Source organism: Harpia harpyja, chromosome 4 (genome assembly GCF_026419915.1).
Source record: "Harpia harpyja isolate bHarHar1 chromosome 4, bHarHar1 primary haplotype, whole genome shotgun sequence".
NCBI classification, from domain to species: domain Eukaryota; kingdom Metazoa; phylum Chordata; class Aves; order Accipitriformes; family Accipitridae; genus Harpia; species Harpia harpyja.
In genome coordinates, this window is record NC_068943.1 from 70,227,858 (window position 1) to 70,242,473 (window position 14,616).

The window sequence follows — 14,616 nt, forward strand, 5'->3', positions numbered from 1 at the left end:
AAAGGAAGAAGAAGGGAGTATCTATGGGAGACATATGCTCATAAATTATGTCAAGTTCAAGGGGACTGTTACTTCCCTTCTTTTCCTGCATGGAGCAGGAAGGAGGTCTGGAGAACTTGGGGAAGGCAGTAATTCCATAGCCACCTGCAGCCCAGGTATTTTGAGGGAGGACAGCTGCTCCATAGCCCTCCTCTGATCAAGATTAATCTTAAGCAGTATGGGTAACCCTAGCAGCAGGAGCCTCACTTATATTTTTCAAGGAGTTTCTGGCAGCTGCTTTGCCTATGTGTGTCACACCAAAGCTTCTCTCCTCCATCCTGTGGAGCCTCTTGCTATGTGAAGTGGTTGTATGTGGCTCTGAGAGGTGACCACTAAGCAAGGGTGTTTCTTGGCTCAGGTATGCAGAAATAATGTCTAAATGATACTTTTTTTTTTTTACTAAAGAAGGAAGTGTGTAGTTCTTCTTGCTTTTCCTTTATATTTGTTACAAAATGTTAATAATACTAGAAAGGTTTTTCCAAGAGAACTGATGGATTAAATGGGGGAGTCAGGCCCTGATCTGCAGAGGGGCTTGGTGGTGTTTAGAGACCAAGTTTACTATTGCCACTGGATGATAATGCAATCGGTTGAATAAGCTGCTGCAGTTGTGTAGCAGCAGCTAATAAAATCCTATATTTTCTTTCAAAGAAACACTGAAGTCTCTTACTGCATGAACAAATGAGAGGGAAAATGCAAGTACCAGTGTAGGAAGAGAAATAAAGTTGCAAGAAACTGGTAGAAAACAGATCTTTAAAAGCAGCTTTTACACTGTTCTATGAAAAGCACTTGGACTTTAGATGGTTTACTTCCCTGTATGATGTCTCTTCCCTAGCAAAGAATAGAGATTAAACCCCCCAGGTTTGTGCACAATGTGCAATATTAACCAGCTGATGTTTAGCAAATAGCAACATGGCACAGATCATTTACCACTATCATTACCATTTGGCAGAAATGCTGCTGTTGGTTTGCGAGAATGGTTTAAAATGCAGCAAAGACCGGTAGTGGTGCATGTCACAATGTTGCCAGCTGTGGTTATTTTTCTTCTTTACAGTAACAGCTCCTGTTAGAAGTTCTAGTGTATGGAGAAGAGTTAAAAATTCAACTTTTTCAGATCGTTCCTTTTGCATTTTAATCTCATTCGGAGAGGGTGAAATCTGTCCTGTGTTTGTGGAATAATTTCTCCTATCCATGTCTTCTGCTATTTCTCTTTGTACCATATTAATTGAAAAGAGAGGGGAAACATCTGAGAAGTCTGAACTCCCAAAAACTAGTGCACTTACTTTGTCCAAGAGGTTAAATTTGAAAGATGTTGATAGCTTAACTTCTTACTGTGTATAGTGAATATAGAGGGTGTTCTATAGCTTAGGGGTTAAAAAAGGCTCACAGATTTGGGAATAAATCATAGGCAATATCTTTCTGGCTTAATCTGAGAAAAATGTAGGTAACAAGTTAGAAACTGCTATTACGCAGAAACTTGGCTTGTCTCTTGGTATTGAAGGTACATGTATCTGTTAAAACAAAAACTATGCCTAGGTTGACTTCCCTAATGAGTACAACATGTGTATCCAGAGATCCTGCCATGGTACAGTACTCCACAATACTCTGAATACTCTGCCACAGTGGCAAAACAACACAGTTAATTGGAAAAGGCTGTAAACCCCACAAAAATAAAAAAGAATATTAGGTACTCTTGCATATATGTATAGTGAGGTTTCAGGAATGTGCACTTCAGAAATATTGAGCAGGCTTCTATTTTAGTGTGTAGAGTATTTGTAAGCCAATACCTTGGGTGTTCCCTTACATAACCATTGCGAGAAGATACTATTGTAGATGGTAATGTGCAAGAGGAAATAAGATATATAAATGAATACTAATGGCTTGTAGAGACAGAGTTCAGGGCAATTCTTCAAGCAATGTTTCCTCTAATATTATGGATAATTAAATTAATCAGTGTTTGAATTCTAGATGACCAACAGAGGTGGACAGAGTACTATGAGTATTATACTAATTTTATACTAATCAATGAACTGATAACCTTTTCTTTCTCTTAAATAGGACTTGTTTTAAAAACAACATATTCCATAAGCTGGGTGCTCATTAAACAGAAAGGGGGGGGGGGGGGGAATCTAAAATTTAGCCAAACCAGGAAACAGATGGTGAAGACTGGCTTTATAGTTGGAGAGGATGAAGAATTTTCTTTTTGTAAAAATAATTTTTTTGTCCAAATCTTATGTCCTGTTTTATTACATTGCCAACAGGCAGTCTTCATAAACTGCTGTATACCTGCAGCCACATCCTGCATAGACCAAGTTAAACCCCTCATCAGGCTTTAACTTGGACCTTGATGATAAATTCAGCTCAAACCTTTTTCAGAGATTTTACTTCCTCAGGATCTTTTCTGCATTCATCAGTCAATTTTTGGAGTCTCTTACGCATGATCTGGGCAGCAAGACTGTTGTGTGAGTGCATTCTCAGAAATGCCTTTGCCAGCAGGATTAGTATCTTGGAGGAGGGTGGGTGCTGGCTTGTGCTTGTGGTTTCTGCACTTATCTAAGTAGTCCTTCCCCCGACTTCCACTGTATGTCCTAGTGCACCATCTCAGAGCATGTGTTATAAATGCTTGTGTCCAATTGGAAAGAAATGTTGGGTCCTTTGGAGTAAACCGACTTTGTCCTGATGTACAACTGTGGCTTCTTTCCTCTCTTTAGTCTGAGTTTTCCTTTGCAAATGCTGTGGTTATGGAGCACGCACTCTTCATGGCTATCACACAGAAATGCTTTTGTCATTTTGCAGGCTGCCAGGTTTTATAGTGGACAAGAGCTCTCGAGAAAGACATCAACTTAAACTAAAATGTAGTAAGAGCACTCCAAAAAGATTCAGTTCGGAGAACGAAGAAAGAGGGGCTGGGCTAAGCTGAATGTATGGGTCTGTGTTGTGTTGAGCTGAACACCATTTCAGCTGTGTAGCAGTAACTCCGCAGAGAAAACAACCCATGCAAGTGCTACATGCCCATTTGTTTCTACTGCTACATTTGTGTGGTGCTGGAATATGAAACAAGGGCAGTCATTCAAAGTAGTTATATATAGTTCCACACATGGCACTTGAGCTGTAAGATGCATGACAAAAGCAGTTAGGAGCTGCTGTCAATATATAATTTCACCAAATTCTACTGCCTACGCTGCTGCTGCATCAGTTTAAAATAGTAACCCCTCTTTATCCTGTTGCCTGCACAATGCGAACCCAGCTTTCTGGCAAGTGCATAACCATCAGTTTTGCCTTCTTTTGTGATAGTCGGTAACTGCTGGTGAGATTGTGTCATTCCTACAGGGCCTCACGCAGTGGTCCAAAAGCTTAGTTAGTTTGGGTTGCTCTGGACTCAGTCCAGAAGTGGAAAGTCAAATTTAAAAACAATATTGCTGGGTCGATATCACTTGGAGTTGGGATTTTTTTATACATACTAACTATGAAACAGGCAGGAGTTGTCTGTTGCACATAGTTTGCCAGGAGGAAGAAAAATGAGGATTACATATTTGGTGGAAGAAAAAACCCCAGACCTTTGGGTGTCCTCCAGTTCCTGCCAGTGGGAGAAATGTGTTTGTTTTAGCATGACATAGAATAGATATAAACATTTCTTTTTAAACCTCTCTGTGTGGCCACCTCAGTTGCTCAGGATGATGTAAGCCACTGACTTTCCCCCTTAAGTGGTTATGGAGTTAACCTGCTATATTGTTTTGGGAGGGGCCAATGATATCTTTTCTTAGGAGATTATGTGATTTGTTAACTGGGTATGGAGACAGAGGAATTAACCATCAAACAAATGCTGGACAGTACTGATTTCCAGGGAGAATCCTTGGGGTCAGTTTGTGATTGTAGTTTCTGTTTGGTCTCTGGGCTCTGGTGAGGATGAATGGTCACCCTGCATTGTGGCAGTTTGGCAGCTAGGCAGCAGCCAAAGAATCAGAGGACAACCAAGTCCTATTCACAGTGCCACTTTCAGCAAAGTGGCTTAGCTGCTTCTTTGGTGTGGGTTTTGTGGTTTGGGTTTTTTTTTTTTGGTTGGTTGTGTGGGGTTGGTTTTTTTTCCCCCTGTAACTGTAGCCCTCCCTCAGTATGGATGGGCCAGAGTAGGAGCTGTTGAAATGTACCTGTGTAACAAACCTGATAAGATCCTCATGAAGCAGTGGGCTGTGCTTGCTGCTGGTGCTCAGCTGCCATGCATTTTGATGTACTCTGGGAGTGCCTTTGCAGGTAATGAGCCTCAGACCCTTGCGACCTTCGCTTAGAGGCTTTTTTTTGTTTGGAAAATATTTACTGAGAGCCATAGCAAATGCCAGAGTCTAAACCGATACATGTATTTAATGGTTTTTGCAAGTAATTGCATGCTTCTCAGTGCTACTTACTAACCTGTTTCCTTCTTCCATCCCCCATTAGCTATTTCTAGTGCAAATGCTTCTAATGAAATCCTCACATTTCCAGTGAAAATGTTAATAATGCCAAGTAGTCACAAATGGGCTGTGAATTTTTGTCTGTAAACTGTAAAGAAACAAGCAAAAACCCAAAACAAATAAAACACAAGAAACCCTCTTTCTACCTTACGAATGAGAACTTCATGAATGATGATAAATAATAATGAAACTAAGGACTTTCACCCAGCTGAAATGATCAGCCAAACTGTAGTGGCTGCATCTCGGGTGATTTATTTGATTTTATTACATGATAGTAGGAAGTGAGGGCTATAGTTCAGGTATTGTAGATTCTTGTAGAGCAACTGTGGTGTTTACATTTCTCTCCATAGAACCTGAACGAAGGCTTTCTTAAGCATAATGCAACTCTAGCTGAGACAGTCTTCCCCAAGCCCACCGAACGTCCCATTGAACATGCAGAAGTCTTAACATCTTCTGGTACAGCTCTTGACTGTTTATTTCTGGTGGGAAGTTGATGTAAGTTGCTATAAGCAAGTAGGATGAGAAAAAAATAAATGATCCCCAAAATGAATTATTTCCCTTTCCCTACTTCCTTCTTCCCCTCTGACCTTCTCCTCCCTACATTAAGGCCAAGGGACTTTCCAGGAATTTATTGCACAAACAAACAGCTATAGAGCTTTTCATATTTATAGCATAATCTAGTTTGTTTTGTTGTCCGAGATAGTTTTGGCCAGCGTTTTCCAGTAAAAATAGCACTGCAGGCAAGACACTATTTCCAAGCTCTGGATTCACATAAGAATTCCTCTCTGCTTAGTAAACTGTTGGCTTGGACTCTGTGTTGAAGCCGTTTAGACCACCTCAAGCAGTCCTTGGCCCTTTAGCTCCAACTGCATCAGCTTCTTATCACTGGAGAGGAAGAAAGGTCTGTTTTTTTTTCTCCTTGCTCTGAGTTTTCTAACTAGATTCACAGGTCCTGTGGAGAGATGGGTGTGGACCTACCACACAGGCCTCCTGCCCTTTCCTGCATGCCCCTCTCCTGCTGTCTGTGCATTTGCTCGGGAGGATGGAGGGACAAGAAGACAAGGGGGAGCCCAGCAGCTAAACCAGCAGTCCCTCTCTTCTCTTCCTCCTGCTCAGGAGCTGAATGACAGGCCTCTGGTTCAGCTCTCAAAATACAAATTTAGAAAGTTTTTGGTTGCAGAAGACATGAGTAATTGTTCAGGTGGTTTAGTTTGTTTGTGGGTTTTGTTTTTGGGGGGTTTTTTGTTTTTTGGGGTTTTTTTTTGGTGTTTTGGTTTTTTTTAGAAGTAATAAACTCAAAGGCAGGAAGTACAAGTGTTTAGGATCGAGTGCACCTAACTGTTTCCCAGTGGGAAGGCTTGCCTGGGATGGTGCCAATGTGGTTGGGCATTAACCCTTGAAGCAGCAGGCCACTGGTGAGCTCTGTGGCCCCCTCTCCTGCTGTCACTTGGGGGCTGCTCTGTGGCTTTTTTTCAGGGATGGGCTGGATTTTTACTAAAGGCATCCTCACTGACATCTTCCTGCTGCCCTGTAGTCAAGTAGGGGATTTCCTTCCTCCCCCACTGTGGCTTTTTTGTGAGCTGGGAGCCAGGTGAGACTCACTCCCTGTTATCAGGGAGAGAGGGAGAGGCTGGTGTGGTATGCTGGGTCATAAACCTGGTCCTCACTGGCTGTGTGGTGTCCTGTGGTGAATAACCTGCACTTGATTGCTGTGACTGTGGTCCCAATGAGCTGTAGGTCAGAACTAGCTTATGAGTATACTTGAACAGCAAATGAATGTGGGACTAGAAAACTAAAAACCAGGATAAAAGGCTAATGTGAGGAGATACATGAGTTATTCTTTGATTTGCAAAGCTTGTTTTCCTGTGGAAGTGTGGGAACAGGGGATGATGTGTCCTGCAGCATGGTGTTAACGCACAGATAATGTGAGGGAGCCATTATTTAAAAAAGAAAAAAGGTTTGGCAGTGTATGAGCTCCTTGTATGGCATGGGCATGATTCACCGAGTGCCGCACAGAAAGGCCTTTATTAAAGCAAAGTGGGCAAGTAAGCTGAGGTTGTCTGGGAGAGACTGTAAAGTGAGGCACTGAGGCAGACACCCAGGGGTGCGCATGCATGGGTGACCCTGGCCACAAGAAATCCATTTGACTTGCTACTGACTGGAGTTTGCTGTTGTGCTTGGAATGGATATGGTCTGTGTGGGGGGAATAAAGCCTCTAGGAGGAGGTGGAAGAGGCTTAGCTTTCAGTATCATGACTCGTTTTCCCAGTGTTTGATGAAAGAGGGGGGAGTGTGATGGGAAGCTGTGAGGAGAAGTACTCCCGTTGCTATCAAGAAATGACAAGGAATGAAAAAGCCATCATCAGAAATTTGAAGTTCAGAAAACCTGAACCACCCCTGGTAACTAAAAAACATGATATCTCCCATAGCTCACTCCTGCAAATGTAGATTTTTCATCTAGTTTCTAATGAAGTATTTGACATGTTTTCAAAATGCAGAAGATTTCAGGTACCCTCTGGTCTCTCACAGTGCTTGCTGCTCATGTAGCTGGGTGTGATCGGAGACATCTTGGCGAGGGTGGGTGAGTCTGGCAGTGTTGACTCAGGGCAGGAGCTGCAAGGTGAGATCTGCACCAGCCTGACTAGTTTGATACAAGCTCTTCTGGTGGGACATACATAACACGTCTACATCTTAAAATGAAGTGGAAGTCAACTATAAAAACACAGAAACAAACAAAAGCCATTAGTGGAAGAAGAGATGCTGCCAAAGCGTGGTTCTCTGGTTGCTTTCCAGTACTCTCACCTAACTTACACCTGTAAGACAAAATCCCAGGTGGTGCCCTAATGGAAAGGGGCACACTAGGTAACCCCAAATGCTTCCTTCTGTTGATCAAAGCACCAGGCCAAGCAACATTTCTGTTATTTTTCTCTAGGACTTGAGTGACTTCCAGTGATGACCAGTCCATTCAATCTGTTGCCACCTTTTCCCTTTGCTTAAGCAAGGTGGCCTGTGGTGGCATGGGTGCTGCACGTGCGTTTAGGCAACAGTTGTGTGTTCCTCTAGATGGCTCCAGTTTGGCTGCCCTTGCTGAGCACCTTGGGCAGTTTCTGCATTGCCACACTTGTGTGCCTGCAGAAGGCAGAGTTGTGTTTGACATGCCTGTGCTGCTACTCTAGGATAGATAAGCATTTCTCCCGCTAAGTAAATGGGGTTTGTCTGGCAAGAGGTTCTGGCCAAGGCAGCACTAGGTCTGATTCTTCTTTTTACTTTTTGTGTCAAATCTATTTGGTTTAATAGAGCTGTTCCTGATTTATGGCTGCAGGGGTGAAATGAAAATAGGATCCTGTTGATGAAGAGGATTCAAGACAACTTTTGAACAACTTTTGAGAAAAGGCCAAGGAAATTAGAGAAGTGAAAACAGGCACTATTCCTTCATCTTTGAGCAGTGTTAAGCCGAAAAGACACCAAGTAAACGTGTGTGAGTTTTGCATTTGCGTGGTTTTTTTTCTCTCAGCCTCCTATCTGGAAACTTTTAGTATTTTTCTTCTACAAGTTTCTAGACAATGAGAATATCTTTCAAAATGTAGCTGCAGGTAACTTTTTGGCACATTTAAGATCAAGCTGCTGCTTATTGTGCTGCTCTATCTGGGAGAGCAGACTGTTTGCAACATCTGGCTTTTCTGTTCCTTCCCATCCCTCCCACTCTAAACCCAATGCACATCACATCAGGTGGCTTTCAAAATGATGAGCTCGTCACTAGATCCTCTTTTCACTGGTGCAATTTTTGAGAACAATATGAAATGGATTTTTAAAGGCTGGAGATACTGCAGTATATAAGCACAGATAGATGTAATTATTATTAAGTTTGAGAACTGGAGCTCTTGTAAGGTAACAGATACACTGCTGCATTTTAGAGGAAAAGTTGTTCTTCAAATAGAAATTGTGTTGATATGCACTTGGACTATTAATTACGCGTTTGATTCAGAAATGCACAAAGCACCATTTGTGTGCAATTTCAATAAAGTTCATGTGGAAAAGCTGAATCATCCAAGCCATCTGAATGATGCACACTATTCAGTGGTTGTTTTCTTCAGCAGGCAGCTGGTGATCTCTCTTCCTGTATTCGGGGCGGGGGAAGAAAAGGAAGACAGGAAGGAGTCTCCGTGGGGGGGGAGCCCTCTTGGTTCATATGTGCAAACTTTATGATTTTCCTGAGAGATCTCTAGATTTGTGGTAAGTTAAAACTATATTCAGAAGATTGAAGAGGCAATATATATATTACAACTAGGTTATAAAGTGTTTTTATTTTAAAGTAATAATGCTTTATACACTTTTCAGGCATGATTTGCTTAGTATAAGTTATGTTTCAAGCAGTGCTTCATGGGGAGGACATGGGAGTTGTGCGAGGGCTGAGGATCCTTGACTGGGTGGCTTCTGTGTCTCCTGCTACCCTCTTGAAATCTGGAGGTGAACTGAGATTTGGTGCCTCTCAGCCACCAGCCAGAAAATGGTAACTCAACTTACCTCTTGTGCTGCCCATGTTGTAAACTTAAAACTTAATTTACATGTCTACCTACCTAAGCTCAACGGTAATGAAGGGCTGTTTAATGCTAGAAAATCTCCCAGCTAAGGAGTGGGACACACAGGTGATAGGGTTGGGGGGGAGCAGTAGCTTTGCAGACACCCCCCCATGCACTCCCTGCAGCTACATCTTTAGTTTTCCACATATAGGATGTATCTAGTTTTCTGTGGGGTATTTCGTTTACATTGACACTGGCAAACAAGTTAACTGTTTTTTATGCTCTATCCCTTTATTACAGTCTGTCTTATCTATTTAGATTGTAGGGTTTTTTTGTAGCAAGCCATTTCTTACAGTTGTAACTTCCTGAGTGTGCTGGGTCAGTGATTTAATTGGGCTCTAGGCACTTTTGTACTAAATAGTAATAATACAGTTCAAAAGGCCTGAAAAGCAGCAGCATGGAAAAAACAACACAAACAAGCTTTGCTCAGAGATCTTCTTGTTGGCTTGATTTTTCCTCCCCCCCCCCCCCCCCCCCAAAGCTGAAGAGGGACACAACCAGCAGGCATTCAAATCCTCTTCTGAGTCTATATCAAACTGTGACTGTGTCAGTATGAATAATAACCTGCCTGGGAAATGATGGTAAATTGCTTGTATTTCTAACCAACACAGAACAGAACAAAGCGTCGAGGCTCTTGTTCTCAGCAGGGTCTTTGAGAGAGTCTCTCATTGACTGTGCTGGGGGGGTACGTCCATTCCTTTTGGTGACTGTCATTTTAGGGCTGGCAGTGCCTGTCACACTGAAGTACTGTACCTGAAGTACTCAGCACAGCAGGTAGTTCTAATGGGGGGGCAACAGCCCCCTTATAGGGCTCTTTGTTTAGAAAACATTGGCCTTTGAGGAAATATTAAATAAAATGATGTTGCATAGTCTTAAGAAGAGGTGACTGAATTGGTGTCATAAGAACAAACGTGATAAAGATTTATGTAAGAAATTTATAGGACAGATTTTGATGGGACAAGAGACAATAGGCTTAAATTACAGCATGGAGCTTGAAGTTGGTAGAAAAACTTAATGTCAAGGAGAGTTAAGCACTGGTTTAGGCTGCTGAAGGAAGCTGTGGGACCTCCATTATTTGATGTCTTTAAGAACAGGTTAGGCAGCCTCTGTCAGGAATAGCCCAAGTACAATTGATCGTGCTGGGAGGGACAGACTTAATGATCTCCTGATGTCTCTTTCCAGCCTTATGAATCTGCAAAGATGTGAGTAGGCTGTATATAATTGCATCCTGGTAGAGTTCATCAAGCGCTTTCAGGTCATTCTGGCTAACAGCCACCATATGCATTTTAAATCACTATAACCATAGTGAAGTTTTGAGGTTTAAAGGAGCCTGAAGCAATTGAATGAATGCATGAGAAGATTCAGTTCAGTGGCACCATACTGGAAAAAAGGACAGGGAGCAGTAACATACAAAATCAGTACTTTTGCAGTTTTGTAGTTATCTAAAATAAAGTCATCATCTTCTGCAATTATCATAGTCATTCTTTCAGTCAAGGCACTTGCAGAACATTGGAAAAACATAGTTATTTATTTTGAAGAACTATGCATTTTTTTTCCCCCTTAACAAAAGGAAAGTGTTAGGGATGGCACTACACTTCTGAGTCTTCAAGGGAAAGCATATTGATAGCTCTAAAAGATATTTTAGTCTTTGAAAACCAAACCAACAGATCTACAAAATCTACTCTTTTATATTGCTTCCTTTGATATGATAGAGTTGAAAGACCTCCCCCGCTCCCTACCCCATTCCTATTGTAATCCTTAATTTTTAAAAAAGAAAACAAATTGCGGGCAGGCAGGGGAGCTCAGTGCTTATGGAAGTAGCTTGTTTCTGTATGCAAGTTCCTCGTTAAAAGAAGCTGTGAAGCAAAAAAGTACCTACCCTCATCTTCTTTCAACCAATGGTTGGGCCAGGGGTAAGAGCTTTGTGGGGAGACACAGTGATGACATTACACTGAGAAATTAATTTCCCACGCAGTGCAAGTCGTCAGTGGCCAGAGTCTCCAGAAAGCAGCACCAGATGCCCTGAATATTTTGGCATGCAAGTCTGTAGAAAGCTCCAAAGAGGACGAAGTGAAAGAATGGTGGCAATTCTCTTGCAAGAAATTTTAGAGATGTGGGACTTCATTTGCACACAAGTATGACAGCTCTCTTCAGCAAAAAGCATGGTGGGAAGTGGGATAGACTGTGTCTTTTGTACCACTTAAAGGACTGAGCCATCTGCTTTTCCATGTCATCACTGAACACTGTCTGGTCTGCTGTCTTACCTCTTCTATGGACTATTCATTCTCTCCATAAGTAACACATATGCTTCTTCAGGCCTGTCACTATTCCCCTCACTGTGATTCAATGCACATGTAAAGCCAGTAGTTATTTTAGGAAGCAATAGCTGAGTCTGTGCATCAGATTCCAAGATACATTCTTGGGCAAGTTTTCAGATAATCCATTTATATGCAATTAAAGTGCTTTGAAGATATAAAGTGTCATGTTACTGATAAATACTGATTAGTCATGCAAATAAATGGAAATATTTTAATTAGGGCAATTTCAACATGACTTGTACTATGGAAAAGAGCCTATATAAACATATCAAATAGGTAATTTATTAGTGGGAACAACCTGTAAGTGTTGTGGTTTTTTGGGAGGGGGGAATAATATACATAGCAAAGTAGCAATGTAAAAGAATAACAATCTGATAAGCTAAAAAACAATAACTAATAACCTCTGTTTTTTAAAGTATGCAGAAAGCTACAAATGAGATATTTGTGTCTCCATCTCTGCTTGAGCCACAGTGCAACTCCCAGTAGGTTGGGGATGCTTGGATAGGTACTGCCTAAAATGTGGCAGCTTTGCCAGCTGGTTGCTGTTTGAGTCTACCTACATGTCCTATGGTGCTTTAGCAGTTTTGTTCTAGGATTTACCATCACTTTTCTGCCAGGACCCTTCTTTCTTGCAAAGTATTTTTTTGGGGTCATCTGCTAGCATCCTGACTGGGAGTAACAGCAAGTGGCTGGAGCATCTGCCACGAGGCTTTCTGGTATTACATAGGAGATGTGCATCAAATGTTGCTAGGTCATTTTATATCTACTTCATAGCTGCTTTTGCATGTGTGTACAATTACATGTAAGGTGAATAGAAATGAAGGGCCAGGATCAAGGTATTGTGTTATGCTATGTTCAGGAAGGCTTTGGAGAGTTAGAGTCAGATCTTTCACGTTCTTGAATGTGGTTGCACCCTACGCTTTTGCTTCTCTTGGAAAGCAGGATCGGGTACCTCTGTGATGAGGAATGGTGCAGAATATCAGACTATTGTTATTGATATGTGTGTGTTTATCACCTTTGACAATATATCTGGGCAGTGCAAGTCATGAATGTTTGATGGACTATGGGAATACATTCATGAAACTATTCCTTGTCTTTTTGTTTTTAGTGTCAGGACTTTATAGTGGAGTGAGCCAGAGTTCAATTAACCTCCAATTAAAAATCAGGAGAAGCAACAGTTTACCTCATGGTAAACACCATGTAGTGCCTCAATTTACTGTCTGCCAGTTAGTCACAACACCCGCAGTCTATTTAATTTATGAATAAAAAGCAAAGGCTTAATGTAAAGTGAATCTTCCAGTCTGGCTTCCTAGTTTCAGTGTAATTTGCCTGAGCTTTATGAGTGCTTTTTCATGTGTCTGTGTCTGGGTACATGTATGTATACCCATGTAATTTTGAATCCTGCCTGAATTTAAACTACTCTAATCAGAGGTGGAATGGCAGGACTTGTCAGCTCTGTCTTTCAGAGTCACACTTTCACCTTTGCTGCAATCCTTTCCAAAGAGCCTAGACTTACAAACTACAAACTACAGTCAAGGCACAGGGGTCTGCCAGTTGCCACATTTCACTGTCCCTAGAGCAAGTCTCCTTACCTAGAAAAGGGGTAAAACCAGGCTCAAGTGAAAGCTTTAATGATGCAGTTCATGTGTAACTTGCAACTTTATGCCTGTACGAGAGGTATATTTCTCTTGCTTTTGTTTTTTTTTTCTTTAAACTGAGAATATACAATAAATTTGCACAATCATTGAGGTTGTGATGCCTACTGAGTAGGTATTTAATTTTTTTTATGGTTGTCTACACAAAGTTCAGTGCAAAACATCTTGCTAATCATTGCTCTTCTCTTTCTAGTATAAGGGTTATACTCTAAGTGCAGCTGTGTGTCTGCCTTTAAAAAGAGGTCAAACTGACATTTAGAGTTGTGCTTTGAAAAAACTGCTGTGACTTCATGACCTTTCTAAAACTGGTGTTTTCTGCCTTTTAAATAGGGACTTTCACTTGAAGGAATTTACAACAGATTTTCCTCTCAATCCTTCACACTTAGATCCTGGCTTCATTCCAGATTGTAGAAACTAGATTTGTAATTGCCTTATTTACAAGGTAAGGTTTCCCCCCCTCCTTGTTTGCTTAACTTGACAGGTTGTAGACTATCAGGCGCCACTTAACCTTTTAAAAAAAATGTTTTATTTCTATTCCTTTTGTTTTAAAGATGCATTTATTTTCTTGAGAAACCCCCATCAGAATGAAAAAGTGGATTATTCTGGATTAAATTTGTAATACCAGAGACTGTGTCAAATTGTGGGTTTGCCAGAATGGGAGAAACCAGATTAAAGTTGTGTTTGGTTTTATTAGCAGAGAATTTAACTTAAAATTCCTGTTTTATTTTTCCTGTGAATTTGCAGATTTGGATAAAATTTGGATAAAACAGTGGTCTAAATTTCCCTTCCCAGTTTAAAACAAGACTCAAACATGGTAAATGTTTCAGGGAACAAAACACTTACCCCAGATGGCTTCTGGCTTGAGACTGGGTTATTTATTTATTTTTACCTTCAGTCTCTGCCTCTTTGATATCTGACTGGTGCTAGGAGCCTGTAGCACAGCTGGGAGGGACACACAGCCAGCACAGGGACACTTGTCAAGAAGACTTGTGCATTCAGGACATGCTTAAGCCGTTCTCTCCCAAACATGCCATTGTGTGCCTTTCTGCCTCCTTGCTGCCCAAAACGGTTCCTCATCAGTACCTTCCTCTTCCCAATCACCCTACCAGCAGGTCCTGGGCCCAGCATTTTCTTTAGGAAGAGATACTTGATGGGTGAAAGAGAGTATAGTTCAGAGTTTGTTTTGGGACCAACGGGCTATAAGAAAGCTCCTGAGTGAGCTGGTTGTCCTCCCCATGTCTGTGGTTCTCTACTGGACTCCTCCTAGTGCAGGGAAGGGCTGCAGCAGTGCCGGGTCCTGCTCACGAGGGTGGAGGTGGAGGAGGAATGGTGCCTCCTTTTTACTGTGTTAGGGACTGGACCATGGCTGGAGGAGCTGGGGTGTCTGTCTGATTATCCTGCTGTGCCAGGAGCACTGGGTGTTGCTGAAGACCCCTGAGGAGGACTATAGATTACAGCAAGGAAGAAGATACCCTGCACCAAAGCACGTTTGATGTTTGCAGAGTCTATCCACACAGCACCATCATCGTGCAAGGTGAAAGCAGGCACAATGGTACCTCTGAGATTGGCACCAAGTGACT

The 14,616-nt window shown here is 41.7% G+C and overlaps 1 protein-coding gene across 1 annotated transcript in view; it reads left to right on the forward strand.

The window, feature by feature from the left end:
* Positions 1-8,496: 8,496 nt before the first annotated feature.
* IPCEF1 (interaction protein for cytohesin exchange factors 1) overlaps positions 8,497-14,616 on the forward strand; it is an 88,048-nt gene continuing 81,928 nt past the window's right edge. The window contains exon 1 of the mRNA XM_052784681.1: positions 8,497-8,716. The gene's annotated coding sequence lies outside the window, so the exon portion shown is untranslated. The remainder of the gene's footprint in view (positions 8,717-14,616) is intronic.